Source organism: Lepus europaeus, chromosome 8, assembly GCF_033115175.1.
Source record: "Lepus europaeus isolate LE1 chromosome 8, mLepTim1.pri, whole genome shotgun sequence".
Lineage (NCBI taxonomy): Eukaryota > Metazoa > Chordata > Mammalia > Lagomorpha > Leporidae > Lepus > Lepus europaeus.
The window spans coordinates 124,407,027-124,420,575 of record NC_084834.1 but is presented as its reverse complement, the minus strand read 5'-3'; the positions used below and the strand labels follow the sequence as shown (position 1 = coordinate 124,420,575).

The 13,549-nt window shown below is 43.4% G+C and overlaps 1 protein-coding gene across 6 annotated transcripts in view; it reads left to right on the top strand.

Moving 5' to 3' along the window:
- Positions 1–13,549, top strand: part of MCPH1 (microcephalin 1) — a 288,454-nt gene that overhangs the window by 129,969 nt on the left and 144,936 nt on the right. The gene's annotated exons all lie outside the window — the stretch shown is intronic.

The window sequence follows — 13,549 nt, the reverse complement described above, 5'->3', positions numbered from 1 at the left end:
GGAGAAGCACCTGGCTCCTGCCATCGGAACAGCGAGATGCGCTACCGCGGCGGCCATTGGAGGGTGAACCAACGGCAAAAGGAAGACCTTTCTCTCTGTCTCTCTCTCACTGTCCACTCTGCCTGTCAAAAAAAAAAAAAAAAAATCTCTGACTTGCAGAGATTAGATACATACATAAGTGTGTATGTGTGCATGTATCAGTTCACACACAAGTGCACACACACAAGACAGATACTTTCTCAAGCAGTAGTGTTGATGAAATGCTTTGTTTGAGAAGGCAAATTTTGAGTTGAGGTGGACTTTTGAATAGGATCTTAGCTTTCTCCTGAACTCTATATATATTTAATGTTGATTCTATTGATAATAATTACACCCAGTCTTTCAATGCCATGTGGCAAATCCTCCGTGGATGGTTGAAAACTTTGCCCAGATTCAAATCCTGGCTCACCAGCCCTGTGCCTACTCAGTCACTCTTCCATCAACTTCCTCATCTATAAACTGGACATGAAGTTGGTCTGCAGAAACAATGCCTTTAAAAATGCAAATGCTTAGATGAGTTCCTGACATGCAGTAACATGTAGAAAATGTCCCTAGTTATTATTAATATCAATACTGTTAGCCTCCCTTCCAGTGAGTAATTGGCAGCCTAGAGACCATGGGTCACACACAGCAGGCAGCAGAGGCAGAATTCAAACCCAGATCATTCTAACTCAGGAGTGCACTCTTTTTAATAGTGTCTACCCCCTTTTTTCTTCTAGAAATTTAACCAGCATGATCTCATATACTTCATATTTAACCCTTAAAATAGTAACTAGGCCCTTAAAAAGCATTCATTTAAATTTGAGAGAGGATATTCCATCTGTAAAGAATAATTTGAAAATTAATTTGGTAGCTGATAAAAGTAACTATCTAAGTCTCAAAAGATTTTTATTACACTGGGCTTTTAAATTTCCATTTAACTTTATATCACTAAGTTAAGTTGCTGCTCATATGTGTGTTCACTTAAGAGTACACCAAATCTAAACTGGAAATGACCGTTGTCCATTAAGCTAGAGAAGAGGATTCCCAGTGAGCAGTCTGTGTAAACACTGCACGTTTTAAGAATGTTCACTGTTTTCCAACACAGACTCAAAGGCATACGTAGGAAAGGTACTTGGCAGGTTGCTGTTGTTTTTAAGTAAGACGCAGAGGAACACTGGGTCGCCTGGCACTTGATGATAAATCTTGCTGTCTCTTTGGTCACTACTTTATTAAGTACTTAAGAGGCTTCCTCTGATAACTGCAGGAAGAGCAGCAACCCAGGGCCCTTCAAGATCTTCGTTCTGTTTGTACAAGGATGGTAAATAAAGCATTCAAGATACAGCCACTTCTAAAAAATAGTAAAATAGTAAACCAGATGTCAAATCCTATCTCTGACATTTCCCCCTCAGTTTAGAGTTTAGTAGAAGTGAGTTTACCGTCCAGTCTGAAGGGAACAGGCCTTCCTATGCCTTTCAGAGCCATGTGGTCATCACTTATCTTCTCTAAGATAGATATATGACTGATGGCTCCTTCATGCTTCAGAGGTCTTTTGAAGCCACTGACAAATTTCTGCAACCTCCACTCAATAGCTGTGCATGCACTAGCGAAATGCTCCCAGCAGTTGTTGGAGTTTTATGGAGGGGGGCCAGCAATGTAACTGGAAAAGCCGCCTCCTGCCATGCCGGCATCAGCTGCTGCACTTCCAATCCAGATCCTTGCTAATGGTCTGGAATAAGCAGCAGAAGATGGCCCAAGGGTTTAGGCCCCGGCACCCACGTGGGAGACCCAAATGAAGCCCCTGGCTCCTGACTTTGGCTTGGCCCAGCCCTAGCTGTTGCTGCCATCTGGGGAGTGAATTAGCTGATGGAAGATCAATCTCTCTCTCTCTCTCTCTCATTCTCCCTTTCAAAATAAATAAATTAATTAAAAAAAAAAAGCTTTATGGCAGTGGAGAAAAATTATTCTCTCTACTTGTTTGATGGAGACAACTTGAACTAGGCATTTGATTCTGCCATGAATTATTTAAAGTCTCTGGGACCCCTTGCAGTTATTTTTGTGGGGAAGGAAAGCAAGTGAAATCAGTGTACAGGTTTCCCTGAAAGGGCCAAGCTGACTCGTCAGGTTTGGGTTACACCTTAACTTGGTGTTACATTTTCAGAAAAGATGTGTGGAACACCTGTCATGGGTACAGTGTTTTTTTAGGGTTTTGCAGAATAATCCAGAAGTAAAAAATCACCGACCATACTGTTACGATGCTGAAAACTGAGATGTTTGATGGTTTGCACGCCATCAAATGACGATGCTACATATGTGCCCATTGGAACATGCAAGGCCCATAAATAGAAGTTATCATGTGGTGTGCATGTGAGTACCATGAGGACCCTGAGAAGTCACCCTCAGAGTCGGGCGCACCTGTGGACAAGTGGAGGCGGCCTCCGCACTCTGTGGATCTCAGTGTGTGTGTGTCTGTCTATGAGAATGTCCACCTGGCTGTCCAAGTAAGGCTCTGTCTAAAGGGATGCCATTAGGGTGATGGTCTCTGGGCCCCTCAGGGCATCTCTTACTCAACTGTGGATTTTTTGGCAGTAACATTTGCTGATCTTTAACCTTGCAAACAATATGAACTAGGCAAGGCACTAACTACAAATGACAAGTCCTGTACAAGACTAATAACAATCAGTGTTAATAATTCATTTTATTGCAGCCCTCTGAGTGTAAATTGGCATGTGACCATAAATACGTGTATTGTCAGTGTACCACATCAGCAAATCAACACTGTAATACAGTCATTGGTGCTAGACTTTCATCTGTTTTACCACATCCCTTTTCTGCTATTTCTTAATATTATCCTCATGTCAGCTGACTTGTATGTCACTTTTATTAATTTATAAACAAAGAAGACTTACCATAAGCAGAAGGTAACCTAAAAGTAAATGCATTTTTTTTTTTTTTTGTTTTTCTGCTTAGTACCATTTCAGTCTCACCAGCATAAGGGCAGTATGCTGTTGGAAAGACTCCCATAATGCTTGACCTGAAGAATTAGCACAAATTATATGGGGCACCTGTAAGACATTAATCTGTGCTGTCTTCAAAATGGTGTTGCTGAAGCTTCTGGTTCTACCCTCTTTGGATGCTCTTAATAATCTATGGGAGAGGATGAAAGAAAGATGGGGCAGTCACAGTCCACAGGGTGAACTGGAGCTCAACACTTAGGGATCAAAATAGAACAGCTGCTTTGATTTATTTTTCCTAAGCCTATACCAGTATAGCTCAAGAGGGCAGTCACATCCTGATCTAAAATGAAAGACAAAATGAAATCTTGTCTTTAATCTAAGATGAAGTAAGAACATGTATTGAAGAATGATGCCCGGAACCCGAACATCCCAGCCAGCTGCCTCTGAGCATAAACAGCACATGCATTGCACACGGCAGCACTGATCCTTGCATTTAAAAGCAGTGAGGAGTTGGAGGGATCACAGTTTGGAATAGTATTTTGCAAAATGCAGATCAGAACCCATGAGTCGACTGTGAAATCAGTTTTGTAAGTTGCAGCTCACATTTTTGAAAAATGAAATAAAAATGGGACAAAACAGATTAGAAGATACAGGGCAAATTCATAGCCACACCTTGGTACATTGCAAGAAAGATCATGGCCACAGGGGGCAGACATGGGGATGAATGCATTGACCGAAGGAACTGGTTTGACATTTGCTCATTAATATCCTGTTTGGTTTCCTAATTAAGAGTGATCAGCATGGTCAACACTGTGAAAGTAGGGTTTAGGTATAGCTTAATTTTATATAGGCATAATTCATGGTTAGCTGAGAAGTGTGGGGAATGCTTTGCTGTGTCAGCAGAAACCACGCATTTAAGCCACATTTCTCTCGAGTTTGCCTCACTTCAGAGGAGGACAGTATCAATGGCCACTTACTACAAGGTGATGGCAGTACTCACAGTTTAGCTGTATCAGTACCCATGATCCCTCAGTACGTTAGTTAGAAGGAAGAACAGATAGTAAGGTGAAAAGATGCATAGCAGTGTTCAGTTCAGCTGGTGAATCTAGAAGTAGATTAGTGGCAGTTTTGAGGGAAAGGCTGACCTTGATATTTGACTTTGAAACAATTTTATAAAGAAAAAGGTACTTGTAGGGTACTACTGAAACTTAAAATACTGTATTTAAAATGTGGTCTGCCAAGGGCCCAACACTATTTGCATATTTTTGTAGTGATATTCTTGCAAGTAAGATTGAAGTCCAAAGTTTAGGCCAGAAGAGACAGCATGTCAGACTCACTGAAGGATAGAAAATCATCAACACAGTTTTCCTAGTATTTAGAGCTATTGATAAGAAAAATATTGCTTTTATTTCACTCTGAAAGAAGGAAATTTCCACAGCTGCTAAAAAGGTTATGCTTCCTGCAGGTTCAGACTCATTACATGTGGCTTTCACCGACAGCCAGCTGTCGAAAACTGAACCTCTTCAGACCTGTACCAGTCCTAGATCATTCGGCACTGGCTTCTGTGCAGCCCCACTGAGTTAGGTTGTAAAGCACTAGTGTTGCAATCACATAAAATCTTAGGTATGTTTGACAAGGTACGTTTATGGAGTAAATGTGATGTTTAAATTTAATCCATATAAAACTACATTTGAGTTATTGAAAAAGTGCATTATCGGTAGTGTAGGTTAGAAAGTAGGGGGAAAACCTGCAAGACTTAAGTTAAAAAATAGAATAGAATAACTCCGTAAGAAAGAGTAGCCAGAAAGCACAACAAGCTACAGCATGGATGGAATCTCTACTCCATACAAAATCCAGACATAGTTTTCCATAATACATATTTCTCATGAATGTTTTTGAAGACTTCTGTACATGGATGTTAAATTTTTAAAGATATTTAGGCCGGCGCCGCAGCTCACTAGGCTAATCCTCCGCCTTGCGGCACCGGCACACCGGGTTCTAGTCCCGGTAGGGGCACCGATCCTGTCCCGGTTGCCCCTCTTCCAGGCCAGCTTTCTGCTGTGGCCAGGGAGTGCAGTGGAGGATGGCCCAAGTGCTTGGGTCCTGCACCCCATGGGAGACCAGGATAAGCACCTGGCTCCTGCCATCGGATCAGCACGGTGCGCTGGCCGCAGCGTGCCTACCGCAGCGGCCATTGGAGGGTGAACCAACGGCAAAAGGAAGACCTTTCTCTCTGTCTCTCTCTCTCACTGTCCACTCTGCCTGTCAAAAAAAAAAATTTAAAAAAAAAATAAATAAAATAAAAAAATTTTAAAGATATTTAGTTATTTGAAAGAGCAACTGCGAGAGAGAAAGAGAGATTTTCCTTCCACTGGTTCACTCCTCAAATGACCACAACAGCCTCGGCTGGGCTAGTCCAAAACCAGGAGTCAGGAACTCCTTCCTGGAATCCGACATGGGTGGCAGGGATCTAAGTACTTAGGCCATCTTCCACCGCCTTCCCAGGTGCACTGAGGGAGCTGAGTTGGAAGTCGAGCAGCTGGGACTCGAACTGGCACTGAAATATGGGATTCCAGTGTTACAAGGAGTGGCTTAACTCCTTTGCTACACCAGCTAACCCCAAGAATTTTGAAACTTTTGTGCATCAAAATAACCTCCCCTTTAAATTCTACTTTCCATAGACTGTTTTGGAGTAGCCCCATATGTTGTGAAGCTTTGACATACAAAGAAATTTCACCAAATCAAGGGATGATGAAAAAATGTAGTGAAAGTTGTGGGATGTGTTTCAAAGCATCTCACTAGATGACTGCCATTGTACAACAGTCTGCTTATTATAAGTAGTGTGGCTTAACTAAGGACTAAGGGTCACAGCTTTGTGGGTAAACGGTGACATGAGTTTCCAGGCGTGGTCAGCCCTCCATATCTGGAGATAAGCCAGCCATGGATTGCAAACATTCAGACAACTGAACATGTACCGGGTTTTTCTTTTCTTTTCTTGCCCTCATTCCCTCAATGGGAGGGGTCTTCAGAAAGTTCCTAGAAAGTACATATCTTTGATACATACGTTGGATTTCAAAAGTTTTGGCATCAAAATAAACTTAATTCCATTTCTTTACAAACTTTTTGAATTACGCAATATAGCAGCCATTTACATGGTATTCACATTGTATTAGATCGTAAGTAGTCTAGAGACAGTGTAAACTGTTTGGGAATATGTGTGCAGATTATATGGAAATTCTCCACCATTTTGTATAGGAGACTTGAGCATCTTTGAATTTTGGTGTCTGAGGGATTCTGGAATTAATCCTTCACAGATACTGAATTGTGGAGGGGGGGAGAAAACTATTTTTTAAAAAAGATTTATGTATTTATTTGAAAGAGTTACATAGAGAAGGAGAGGCAGAGAGAGAGAGAGTGAGAGAGAGAGAAGGCTTCTATCTGCTGGTTCACTCCCCACTGGCCACAATGGTTAGAGCTGCACCAATCCGAAGCCAGGAGCCAGGAGCTTCTTCCAGGTCTCTTATGCAGGTGCAGGGCCTCAAGGACTTGGGCCATCTTCTACTGCTTTCCCAAGCCATAGCAGAGAGCTGAGTTGGAAGTGGAGCAGCCAGGACTCGAACCAGCGCCCATATGGGATGCTGGCACTACAGGCAGCAGCTTTATCTGCTACACCACAGCCCTGGCCCCAAGACAACTATTTTAAAAAAAGATTTTTGGGGGACCAGCACTGTGGCACTTTGTTCTTGTCCTGGCTGCTCCACTGCTGATCCAGCTCCCTGCTGATGTGCCTAGGAGAGCAGCAGAAGATGGCCTGAGTGCTTGGACCTCTGCACCCATTTGGGAGACCCGGAAGAAGCTCCTGGCTCAGCTACAGCCTGTTGAAGTCATTTGGAAAGTGAACCAGTGGATGGAATCTCTCTCTCTCTCTCTCTCTCCTTCTCTATGTAACTCTATTTTTCAAATAAATAAAATCTTTTTTAAAAAATGATTTTGGGTGACATAATCTACATATCTAACGGATATGCACTGTAGCATGCTACATTTGAAACTTAAGGGGAGGAAGTGTTCAACTAGGATATGCTCAAGAGAAGACACATCTCAGATTCCTGAAAAGCATAGTTATGACAAAAAGAAAGAGTACAGAGGGGGAAGGAGGGAGAGACAGTCAAGGCAGACAAGGAATGTAAAGGAGAAATGAAAAGAAAGGGAAAGGAAGGGAGGGGAAGGGAAAGAAAGGAGGGGAGGAGAGAAGGGGAGAAGAGGTGCAGTAGTTGGTGCAGTAGTTAAGAGACATGCATCCCATAACAGAGTCTGGGTTCCAGTCCCAGCTCCACTTCCGACTCCCGCTTCCTGTTGATGAGAACCTTGGAAAGCAGCCTGTCACGCATGACTCAAGTACTTGTGTTCCTGTGTCCCTTGTAGGAGACCAGATTGAGTTTCGGCTCCTGGTTTCAGCCTAGCCCAACCCTGGCTATTGTAGGCCTTTGGGGCAGAGAACAAGCCTATGGGAGATCTCTCTCTCTCTCTCTCTCTCTCTCTCTGCCTCTGGAATAAATAGAAATAAATAAAATTTTAATAAGTAAACACTGCTTTGTAAAATGCATGCTTGTGATGAAGACTGCGTGCCACAATTGGGAAAGTCACCATGGGAGTAGAAGAAACATGGGTGTGGCTTTTACTCAGAGTAAAGGGAGACTGGCAGGCCTTTGGTGTGGCAGTTAAGGTGCCACTTGGGATGCTCTCCTCCTCCATCAGAGTGCCTGCATTGGCATCCCAGCTCTGCTCCGATTCCAGGCTCCTGGAAATGCAGACCCTGGGAGGCGGCAGGTGATGGTTCAGGTAGCTGGGTCCATGCCAGTGGTTACACTGGACATGAAGAAAGCCATCATTCTGGAAGCCATACTTAGAATTAAAAGTCATACAAGATAGGCCCTTGTGTTTGGCAGAGGCACGACTCTGAATCACAAATATTTTTGCATTGTTATTACCTGTTCTTGTCCTGCAATTTGTTTATTTCACTGGTCTGATCCAAAATCTGTTTTTCCAATTTGTTTGTAGAGAGGGAATGTTCTAGAAGCTGAAGTTCAAGTCTTGTTGTCTGATTTAATACCTAAATGTAACAAAATGAAATTCCTATTATTATTATTGTAACTTAATTGTTATTCAAATTACAAGAAAGCATAACTACAACATTATTAACCCAAGGATCTTATTTTAGCATATTTTTCATTTTCATAAAAGGCTTGATGGATTACACCTGAATTTGTTGAACTTTTTTTTCACCATATTTTTATGTTGGAAGGTTTCAGTAGCTCTGAACAATGGTATTTGTGTCAGATAATGCAATTGTTATTTTTCCAGTTTTGCCATTTCTTTTCACACAAAGAGACTAGTAGGAGTATAAAATCGTCGTATTTCAAAGATCAAAAGTTGTTGATAAATGAAAAGTATTTTCACTCTGCTGAAAACAAAATGCTATTCTATTTGTTTGTTTGTGAGTAGACAAAGGGATTAGAAGTCAGTCACATGTTTCCATTATATACAAATACAACATATTTTTAGCCTAGCATTTCCTAGTTTGTGTCCACTTGTGTAGCCTTTTATTTTTTCTTTGCCATTTTTCTTGTTCCCATTTTAAAAATAGTTTCAACCAATTAGGAAACAATACAATGTCAATATAATGTGGCAACTTGGGTTTGCTCCCTGGGCTCTTCTGATGTGTGACATGTGCAGTATCACTTTTCCCATTGTACTCAGGCAACTTGAAAGACGGATTCTTGAGCGCTTGGCTGCCTTCAGCCAGCAGGAAGATGGATTACTCACATCCTGCGGCTCCTGGTTATCCAGGACGTGATGTCACATGTAAATGTAAGTCAGAATTGTTGCCAAGGAATCCAGGCCTTGAAAGAATCATTGTTTGTTCCATGTCTTTGTCATTCTCAAAAGCCAAGGTCTGGCCCACGGCCTGTCTCTCAGGGCAGCCAGACTTTAGTCAAAGCTGGTTGCATTCATACCATGTGAACAGGCATTGGCCAACCTAGAGGTTTCGGTTTAATAGTTACACCTGGAATATAGATTTGGTCTACATCTTCTTTGGGTGTAAACATTATTTTTTAATTTCTAAAAGGAACTGGAAGATTGAGCCTCGTGTTTGATTCATAAAGTGAGGACAGTTTGAGAGAGCGGCAGGGGAGGGTGGTGTTTGACCCTGGAGTAACTCCTGTAACTTCTGCCGTCATTTTTCTGAAGACAGTGGTACAGTTCCATGGGCTTCAAGTCCTCCATTTGGTTTATACAGGAGAGGGCCTAAGTTATCCAGGTTGGTCACGGTCCACGCTCTCTTAAGATCTCAGACCTCCAACCACTGATCACCACCTAATGGCCACCGTGACAGGTTAAAAGAATCTTGCTTCTAATCAGAAATTTGCATTTTTTAAAAGATTTTTTTTAATTTGAAAGGCAGAGTTACACACAGAGAGGAGAGACATGGAGACAGATCTTCCGTCTGCTGCAACTGCCAGGGCTGAGCCAGGCCAAACTCAGGAGCCAGAAGCTTCTGTCAGGTCCTCCACATGGGTGCAGGGGCCCAAGGATTTGGGCTATCCTCTACTGCTTTCCCAGGCAAGTTATCAGGGAGCTAGATTGGAAGTGGAGCAGCCAGCACTTCTATATGGGATGTCAGTAATGCAGGCAGCAGCTTAACCCGATACAACACAGTGTCAGCCACAGAAATTTGCATATTTGAATTTAAAATTATTTCATAGGGCCAGTAACTGCTCAACACCTGCCTTCAAGTGGGTTGGGTGACGTAATTCAGTCCCTTGATTTCTTTCCTTTGACTCAACCATTTCATTGTGTGTATTTAGACTTTTTAGGTCATTTTCCTACTGTTCTGTTATCTGGATTATGATATCTAATTTTCCAATAGGCACTTTTTTAAAAAAATTATTTAAGTAATATCAAACTTTATGCATTTCATTTTATACAAATGTGGGAATATGGTGATTCTTCCTACCCTGCCTCCCTCCCGCCCAGAGTCCCACCCTTTTTCCTCCTCCCTCTCCTATTCCCATTCTTATTTTTTACACAGATCTATTTTCACTTTAAAAAAAAAGTCATGTGACTCAGCAAAAGCAAGTTAAGTGCTAACAAGTGTGACTGATGCAGGATGTGGCAGAGATTTGCACCATTGTGTGTCACTTAACGCCTTTTAGTACATTTGTCTGAAAACCCAAGAAGCATGATACATACCCTCCAGGAGCTGATGGCCCAGCACGTTCAGTGTGGAGGGCTGGGACTGTGACTTACTCACACTAAGTTACTTCAGTCATTGACTGTGGATGTGTTTACTTAAAAATAAAGTTGTTGTGCCTTTTCATTTTCTGCTTTTGTTACCTCCAGTGATCAAATTTTTAGTGCCTTATGACCCCACTGTGCAAAAAAATTTTAATGTTTCTCCCAAACTATTCTGACTTTGTTAAATGAAAGACTTGGTAGTCAAATAATTTGTAAGTCTGTCTTCATATAAAAGCCTTTTATTCTTTCTCTCTCCTGTTTTCTCTTTCTCATCCTTTAGTTTGTAGAGAGACATGAACCAACACCTGTTCTGTGCCGGAAGGGGACCACCTAGGGAGGGACACTTGATGGCTTCTCTTGTCTCACATCCCCTCCTGCATGATGTGTAACATTTCTTGTCAGCATGGAATCTTAAAGGCCAAAGAGAACTTGGCAGTCAGTGGTCTGGCCCAGCCTTTCCTTCTATAGTTCGACCACTGAGGTTTGGACAAGGTAAGTGCCTCGCTTAGGTATACTCACGTGGTCAGTGTCAGAAATTGGAGCCATGGCTGACTCCGGGGCTGAGCTCCTACTTATGCTGCATCTGCTGCGGCTTCCACTCCAGTCTGTTTCTTGCTCTGTTACTCACCCAGCACGTTGTCTTAGCAGTTGTGTGAGATTTAGGTCTTTATCTTATCCCAAGAGTTAGATTTAAGAACCAAGTCTCTAGCCCTCTGCTTTGGTTCTTTACATTTCTTAAAGGCACAAATGTTATAGGACTTTGAAATGGAAGCACTCTGCAGAGTCCAGCTTTGAATAACATGACAGTGACCTGAAGGTGCTTCACAGGATGAATCTGATTTGACCTCAGTGTTGCGAATGAAAGCATACTTATTGACTTTAAATTCACAACGAGCCATACATGCTTAACTTTGTGCAAGCTCATCTTTTTTCTCTCTCAGTGCAGCTTCCTTTATTTCCCATTGTTTCACTGAGGGGCCACACAGCACTGATCTCTTATCTGTGTGGACCCCGTGCAGGTTATACTCAGGGCCGTCACCTACTTGGGCTTCCACATCCGTCAATTTCCGTGTCTGCTCTGCTGTCTGATTCAGCAGGTTGGTTCCTATCTCTATCATCACGGCCGTCTGGTTCTGCACTGCGTTCTGCTGTATCTCCACCATTTCCTTCTTCATGTTGTCCTGGATGTAATTCTCCAGCTAGAAAAGAGTGGGGTTGGGAGGGTGGTCATTAGTCCAGTGATCAGAAACCTCATTCCCATTGTGTGTCGTCTCTTCCCTGTCCAGCTGGAGACCTGTGCCCTGCCCTGGTTTTGAAATCTTACTGGGCTGTTTTGTTTTTATCACCAGTAGTAAAATACAGTGTGACTTTATTTCTACTCAAAATCTAGAAACAGTAGCATCATGGATAAGAGACAGCTTACTCCTTGTCTCATGCATCTGTGGGAGTTCACCTCGCGCCAGGCCCCGCAGACGATCGGGCCCCACTCAGGTTGGGCCGCTGGGGTTTGCTGCTTAGATGCTGTGTCAGTTCTGCCAGGCTGCAGCTCTGCTTATGTTATGCAGGTAATAAAAATCTCGTACTGAGAAACATCACTCTCTGCCATGTTCTAGACTCCAAAACACAGACTTTAGAATTCTCTAAGAGGCCGGCGCCGCGGCTCACTAGGCTAATCCTCCGCCTTGCGGCGCCGGCACACCGGGTTCTAGTCCCGGTCGGGGCACCGATCCTGTCCCGGTTGCCCCTCTTCCAGGCCAGCTCTCTGCTGTGGCCAGGGAGTGCAGTGGAGGATGGCCCAAGTCCTTGGGCCCTGCACCCCATGGGAGACCAGGAGAAGCACCTGGCTCCTGCCATCGGATCAGCGTGGTGCGCCGGCCGCAGCGCGCTACCGCGGCGGCCATTGGAGGGTGAACCAACGGCAAAGGAAGACCTTTCTCTCTGTCTCTCTCTCTCTCTGTCCACTCTGCCTGTCAAAAATTAAAAAAAAAAAAAAAAAAAAAGAATTCTCTAAGATAGACTGTGGTTTTTCTCCATGACCTACAGAGTCACTGCTCAGTTGCACGCTCTGGGTTGCTCTCCCCCTTCCTTCCTGTTGAGCATGTTAGACCTATTCACTTGTCCCTATCAGGCCTGCACTTTCCACAGCTTCACACTTCGGAGCTTATGCAAACCTTCGATCCTGCCTTGGTCCATCCACCACCCAACAAGCCTCAAGACTGATTCTTCTCCCTCGGTTGCTAAGAGCAGTGTGCCAGCTGCTTTGGTTTGGAGGTGGATTGTCCTGCAAAGACAGGTGCTGAAGCTCGGTCCTCACAGTAATGGTACTGAGAGGTGGGTGGGACTTGGTGGGATACCATTGGGTCATGGGGTCTCTACCTTCCGAAGGGACTAATGCACCTTGCAGCAGTGGATTAAGTCCCTGGGGCCTGCAGTAGTTACCTCGAGAGTGGATCATATGAAGGGAGCATGGCTCGCATGTGTATACTGCCCTTGTCCGCTGCTGCTTCTCCTGCGTGGTGTGGCACCACAGGAGGCCCCTCCAGAAGATAAGCAAGTGCAGGCACCGTGCTCTGAGACTTTCCTGCCTTCAGAACTGTGAGCCCAAATAAATCTCTTTTCCTTATAACTCTCCCAGCCTCGATATCTTGTTATAGCAACACAAAATGGACTATGACACTAATTTAAGAATTAGCTTAAATACAAGAAAATGAAGAAGCTAATTTCACTGTAGTAGGTATTTTTTTTTTTTTTTGACAGGCAGAGTGGACAGTGAGAGAGAAACACAGAGAGAGGTCTTCCTTTTCCGTTGGTTAACCCTCCAATGGCCGCCGCGGCTGGCGCGCTGCAGCCGGCGCATCGCACTGATCTGAAGCCAGGAGCCAGGTGCTTCTCCTGGTCTCCCATGCAGGTGCAGGGCCCAAGTACTTGGGCCATCCTCCATGCAGTAGGTATTAATACCTATATTTATGGAAATAATTATACAACTATATATAAGTGCAGAACAGCCTGTTGACATGGGAAAGGTATGTGGTTTGGACCTTAGAAACAAGGTAACTTGTCTCAGCTTTTGGGACCTTAATTGCCTTACATATAAAATAGGGTCCCTGATTGGTTAAAGGAGTGTTTGTTGTTATTGTTGTTGTTTGTTTTGCTTTTAAAGATTTATTTTACTTATTTTGAAAGGCAGAGTTAGAAAAGGACAAGCAGAAAGGGAGAGAGAGAGAGAGAGGGAGAGAGAGAGATCTTCCATCTGCTGGTTTACTCCCCCAAATGGCTGC